Raw genomic sequence first — 6650 nt, forward strand, 5'->3', positions numbered from 1 at the left:
GAAAATTTATCATCCGAACAAATCCGAGGACTGCGAGAGCCGACAAGGGCGAGAATTATCGGACAATCAGCTTAACAGTTCATGCATCCAAGTTGCTGACAAGAGTGATATACAGAAGAAGGGAAAAGAAAATTGAGGATCTGTTCGGTGACGATCACTTTGGCTTTAGGAGAGGTAAAGGCACCAGGGAGGCAGCTCTGACGTTGCTGTTGATAATGGAAGCAAGACTGAAGACAAACGAAGACACGCTCATACGGTTTGTTGACCTCTGAAAAGCGTTCGACAATGTCAAATGGTGCAAGGTGTTCGAAATAGGGGTAAGCTATAGGGACAGACGAGTAATATACAATGTGGACAAGAAGCAAGAGGGAGCAATAACACTGAAAGACCAAGAACGAAGTGCTCGGATTAAAAAGCGAATAAGACAAGGATGTAGCCTTTCGCCCCTACTCTTCGCTCTGCACATCGAAGAATTAACGACGAAAATAAAAGAAAGGTTCAATGGTGGGATTAAAATTGGGGGTGAAAGGATATCAATGACACGATTCGCTGATGACATTGCTATCCTCAGTGGAAATGAAGAAGAATTACAGGATCTCCTGAATGGAACGAAGATCTAATGAGGACAGAATATGGATTGAGAGTAAATCAAAGAAAGATGAAAGTAATGAGAAGTTGCAGAAATGAGAACAGCGAGAAACTTAACATCAGGATTGGATTAACGAAGTAGACGAAATTAAGAAATTCTGCTACCTAGGCAGGAAAATAAACCGTGACGGACGGAGCAAGGAGACCATAAAAAGCAGACTAGCACTGTGAAAATAGTCAAGCCTGGCCAAGAGAAGTCTACTAGTATCACACATAGGCCTTAATTTGAGGAAGAGACTTCTGAGAATGTACGTTTGGAGCACAGCACTGTATGCTAACGAAACGTGCACTGTTGGAAAACGGTAAAAGAAGAGAATCGAAGCATTTGAGATGTGGTGTGACAGAAGAATGTTGAAAATTAGGTGGGATGGTAAGGTAAGGAATGAGGATGTTCACCTCAGGGTTGGAGAGGAAAGGAATATATGGAAAACACTGACAAGAGGAAGGGACAGGATGATAGGACACCCGTTAAGACATTAGGGAATAACTTCCATTGTACTAGAGGGAGCTATAGAGGGTACAAAATGCAGAGGAACACAGAGATATGACGAATACATCCACCAATAACTGAGCACGTAGCTTGCAGTTGCCTGTCTGTGACGAAGAGGTTGCTCCTGAGAAGAATTCTGGCGGATCGCATCAGACCAGTATTCAAAAGGTTGGTGCGAACCGGTACAGTGAAGTGAGACCGAAAGCTCCACTGTGTTCCGGAGACCTGACGTTGCTGCCTTGTTCATCGCATCAGGATGTAACAAAACTGAACGCTGAGCAACAAGGGACACAGGCATTGAATTATCTGTGGTAAACAAGGAGAAGCTGTTGAATAACCATACCCGTGACATGAAGGAGCGCAAAGCGAACATTCACTCAGTCACCTGGCTGGCCTGCTGGAGGACGGGTGACGTCACGTGTTTGTGCTGTTCGCCGCTTGCGTAACGCACCGGCGGCAGCGGGACCGCGGCATGCCGTGCTGCTGCTGCTGCTACGCCTGCAGCAGTGGGACACCGACAGTCAACTGGCCGTAACGGCAAGCCAGTGTTACGCTCGACAGAGAAAAAGTTGCGTACTTACTACCCACAACCTTCATAGGTGTAGAAGTAACTTCAGGCATGCCCGAGGGAAGTGTGTTGGTACCTTGCCGTTCTTGTCGTTTATAAATGAATTGACGGACAGTTTAAATAATAACCCTGACTGTTTGCAAATAATCCAGTTGTCTATAATGAATCACTGTGAGAAAAAAGTTTCACGAATTCCAGTCAGATCTTTATAAGATTTAAAATTGATGCACAGACTCGCAACTTGCGTTAAATGTTGACAAATATAAAATTCGTACCGTCAGACCTACTTGCAACGTGCCACAGATGCTCCGAATTTTTATGTTGATGTTACAAACTTTCAGAGGTGGTGGAGAGGGGTAATTGTATCAGTTTGAGGTAAGGGAACCTAGTCCGGAAAGGACAGAAGTTGAAAGGTATAAGCGAAAAACAGGTTCCGACTTAGCCTCGCGCAGCTCTCAAACTAAGGACCCCAACATCTGAACCCTGATCATGACGTGCAGAATTCATCCCAAACGCTCCCCGACACCATCAAATAATTTCCTCTTTTCGTAGACTAGCAACGGCAGTCGAATGAAATCGGGTGATGCTGAGGGAATTAGATTAGGAAATGAGACACTTAAAGTAGTAAAGGAGTTTTGCTATTTGGGGGGGGGGGGGGGGGCAAAATAACTGATGATGGTCGAAGTAGAGAGGATATAAAATGTAGGCTGGCAATGGCAAGGAAAGCATTTCTGAAGAAGAGAAATTTGTTAACATCGAGTATAGATTTAAGTGTCAGGAAGTCGTTTCTGAAAGTATTTTTATGGAGTGTAGCCATATATGTAAGTGAAACATGGACGATAAATAGTTTAGACAAGAAGAGAATAGAAGCTTTCGAAATGAGGTGCTACAGAAGAAAGCTGAAGATTAGATGGGTAGATCACGTAGCTAATGAGGAGGTATTGAATAGAATTGGGGAGAGGAGGAGTTTGTGGCACAACATGACCAGAAGAAGGGATCGGTTGGTAGAACATGTTCTGAGGTATCAAGGAATCACCAATTTGGTAGTGGAGGACAGCGTGGAGGGTAAAAATCGTAGAGGGAGACCAAGAGATGAATACACTAAGCAGATTCAGAAGGATGTAGGCTGCAGTAGGTACCGGGAGATGAAGAAGCTTGCACAGGATAGAGTATCATGGAGAGCTGCATCAAACCAGTCTCAGGTGAAGACCACAACAACAACAGTAACGGTGGACGTAACTTGTGGTCAGAGACAATTAAAATCATAAGTCTTGGGTACAGTGATAACGAATTCCACTTATTTGCTCAAGTTTCACAAGTTGCTACATTTACGAAAGTTATTCAAAACGGCGTCCGCAGCGTCGCACAAAGTTCTCTCGTGCCCATCCTAACATCTCTTCTATCGTTTGAAGAGCATCGAAGGCAGCGAAAATCTTACCAGAAGCATCTCGACTAGTGTCTCGTACACAAGACTTTCCACTTGGCCACACAGGAGGAAACCAAGTGGGGTGAAATCAGATGAATGTGCTGACCACGAAAAAGGACCTCCTGTGCCAGTCCACATTTCAGGGAGTGTCTGGTTCAGGTAATCAGGTGTTCAGTTGGTCGCGAGTCGCGAGCCCTCAGCCCAGAGTGAGGTGGGGCTCCATCATGTGGGATATGTTGTATTCCAGAAATCTGTGCATCTACAACTTAGCCAATACAGATTGCTATATTTTATATTCCCATACGCTGTTACTCCCAAATATTTGTACGAAGGTCGTTCAATTAGTAATAACCCACATTTTTAAAGCCATTAATATACACATACTAACGTCGTTGTTGGTGCTTCACATTCGATGTTTGTTCTGTGAGCCGGTGAAGTTTCGAACCGTTCTAGCAGATGGCAGAGCCGTAGCACAGCGTCAAAATGGCGTCTACGTACGACTCACGTTAAAAGCAGCGTGCTGTTATTGAATTCTTGTGTACAGAAACAGAAACCGTGGTGAACATCCCTAAACGTTTGTGTGCAGTGTACGGTGACACTGCAGTAGATATGAGTATAGCTTGGCGATAGATAAAGAAAGTAACAGCTTCAGGAAATGCAGAAACAGAGCTCCATGATCAATCACGCTCAACGTTGTACAACGTTGGCTACACAACGTGAAGGAGACTACGTAGAAAAACAGGACATGGACAATACATGTTGATGCATATTGACACCAAATTCTGACTCTTAACAATAAATATGTTCTGAGAAAAAAATGTGGGACATTACTTATTGAATGACCCTCGTAGAATATAACAGACACTGTGCTGCCTCATACAGCTCAGTGGTGCCCTCCATAGCTCTTGCAACCTCAGTCGTGCGCAGTAAGTATTAACGGGCCGCTAGAAATTGATTTCACGTCCAGTATACGACCGTGTAAGGAGTCGGCAACAGCCCTACTTGAAAGCAGTCACTGGTTTGTTTGCTTACTGGGAAATGTGAGAGGATGTCACAACACTAACAAGAAAGAAATTAACGAGTATTAAAAATAGATATGTTGTGAAATCAGAAGTGAGTAAACATAGTGTTAAGCCGGGGAGAGCCTTCATTGATGTTACAAAAGGACAAACGTGACAGAAATCACGTACTGACTCATAGCTAGATACAAAGGACTATGAACAAAGAGGAGGAGATCAAGGTGACAAATGGGGGCATCTCGATGAATCTTACTAAACGGCTGGTCCCGTTACTTTGCACTGGAAGCGCGAGCTCGCCGAGGGAACCAAGTTGCGAGCGAATTCGAATGACATAAACGGCTTGGACAAAAATAAGGAAGCTCCGCGACAAATGCTTGCTTAAAAATAAATATAGATGCAAGTCAAACAGGTTTGGCTGTTGTGTTTGACCAAGGAGCGGCACCTGGCCAGTGTTCTAAATACGCTGCAAGTGTCAGTCGTAATCACAACAGTTTTCTGTGTAGCTGTGAGAGCATTATATCAGAGCTCAGTGAATTCGAATGCGGGCAAATTGCTGGTATTTATATGCCGGGTACTTTTGTGACCAAGGTCGTAGCAATGATTGGTGTTTCAAGATGGAAGATTTATATCGCATAAAAGGGAATCGGGAAACATCATCCACTAAGTCACAACACGGACGAAAGTGTGATTTGACTGATCCTGACAGAAGGTCATTGAAGAGGATTGAGATGAAAAATGAGAGGACGACAGCTGCAGAAGTCGCTGCAGCACTGACTAGTACACTGGCGAACCCTGTCAGCAGCAAAATAAAGCGAAGGGAGCTTCACAAGCTGGGAACCGCAGGACGAGATGGAATCCCAAAACCACTCATCATTGAAGTAAATCCCCATAGCAGAAAAAGGTGTTGCCGAAGTCATGCAACCTGGACTATGAAGAAACGGAAAAAAAGACATTTGGTCGGATTTGTTTCGTTGTGCACGATTTCCAACTTTTGACAGAGTTTACGTCCGAAGAGCGAAACATGACAGGGGTTCGGTGATGATTTGGGCAACCACATCGTGGTGTTCCATGGGTCACTTAGTTACCCCGAAAGGTGACATTACTGCCAATGATTACGTGCCCATTTTGGCTAGTCATGTAAGGTACAATTTTTTTTCCAATGGTGATGCTGTGTTCCAAGATGACATGGCCCCTGTTCACACAGCTCGCATCGACCAGCGGTGGTTTTGTGAGCACAAGGAGTCACTGTCTCATCCCCGTTGGCCGCCACAGTCAACAGATCTCAATATTATTGAACCTGTGAGCTCGATTTCGGAGAGAACGATACGCGATCGCTATCCGTCATCGTTACCTGAACTTGCCACTATTTTGCAGGAATAATTGCATAAGATTCCCTGGAAACAATACAGGGCGCGTATCTATCCATTTCGGGACTACTGAAAAGCGTTCTGAATGCCAACGTGTTTCCTACACCTTAATAGGCTTCGTAATCTGTTTTTAGTGTTTCCATATTTATGTCCGCCCCCTGTAGCTGAGTTCCCTTCAAAGCAATCAACAGCTGAACTGTTACTATTGCGTGGGAGTTCTACACTAACCAGATTCAGAAGGATGTAGGTTGCAGTAGGTACTGGGAGACGAAGAAGCTTGCACAGGATAGAGTAGCATGGAGAGCTGCATCAAACCAGTCTCAGGACTGAAGACCACAATAACAACAGTGAACGATGACGAGGCTGCAGCAGCGGCTCCGTCTCAAAGCTCTTACAAACTTGTGTGGGCGTGGTGGCGAGCAGACCTTTTATGGCCTGCTTGGCTCCGCACTCCGGTCGTCTTCCGATTGCAAAAAATGGAGCTGTTGTCTGCTACGAAGGCTGTTCATCAACCGACCTTATATTCTATTGTTGAAACCAACAATGGTGTCGGGGCGCGCGCTCTCTCTGTTTTTGTAGTCGTACTTAGTGCGCATGAGTGATTTTTTTCACGGCTGTGTAAACAGTTGCCGGCTAGCCGTTGACAAGTGAACACGTGTGAGTGGTAGATGTGGGACTTTGTGTTGTGACACAATGACAAAGTAAGTGGAAAAACGTTATTGCATCAAATTTTTTTTAAGCTAGGAGATTCACAAGTCGAAATAATCTTCAAGATTCGACAAGTGCTTCGGACTAATCAGTGGGTACAATATAGATAAAGGAATGGTACAGCTGTCACAAAGATGGCCGCTCATCAATGAACAGTAACGCACATTGAGGTAGGCATTCATATACGCAGATGAAACAGCTATTGACCGTGTAGGGACCCTGGTGATGCACTATAGACAAATTACGATCAGAGAACTTGCACGCGGTTAAAATTAGTATTGGATCCATTCATGACATTTTAACTGAACATTTGGATTTCGTGAGATTCTCAGCAAAATTTGTGCCAAAGTTGCTAACAACTGTGCACAAGCAGTTTCGTTCAGAGATCGGACACGACGTGCTGGATACTGTGAAGAGTAATCGC

Source organism: Schistocerca gregaria, chromosome 2 (assembly GCF_023897955.1).
Source record: "Schistocerca gregaria isolate iqSchGreg1 chromosome 2, iqSchGreg1.2, whole genome shotgun sequence".
NCBI lineage: Eukaryota > Metazoa > Arthropoda > Insecta > Orthoptera > Acrididae > Schistocerca > Schistocerca gregaria.